The following is a 397-nucleotide window of genomic DNA, read 5'->3' on the forward strand; positions in this document are numbered from 1 at the left end:
TGTGTGTGTGACAGGTAGGTGCCTATATTAGGTGCCTATATGTTTGTATGTATATATATATATAAAATATATATGAGTGTATGTATATGAATGCATATATATATATATATATATCAGTATGAACCAGGAAGTGAGCCTTCACCCAATGCCTCGATTCAAGCCTCCAGAATTATGAGAAATAGGTTTTGCTGTCAAAGTCACATGGTCTGTGGTATTTTTCTTATAGCAGTCTGAAAAGATTGAAATATACATACACACATCTATTCACAAATACTAGACCCTTTTTTTGCTCCTTTTAAGTTAGTATTTCTGAAAACAATGATTACTGTGAAAGTGTCTTTTACTCCCATAAAGAGTAAATGGAAATCTTAATGGGTGATTCATTTCCAGCTACATT

The sequence above is a fragment of the Ictidomys tridecemlineatus genome, unplaced genomic scaffold (assembly GCF_052094955.1).
Source record: "Ictidomys tridecemlineatus isolate mIctTri1 unplaced genomic scaffold, mIctTri1.hap1 Scaffold_54, whole genome shotgun sequence".
NCBI lineage: Eukaryota > Metazoa > Chordata > Mammalia > Rodentia > Sciuridae > Ictidomys > Ictidomys tridecemlineatus.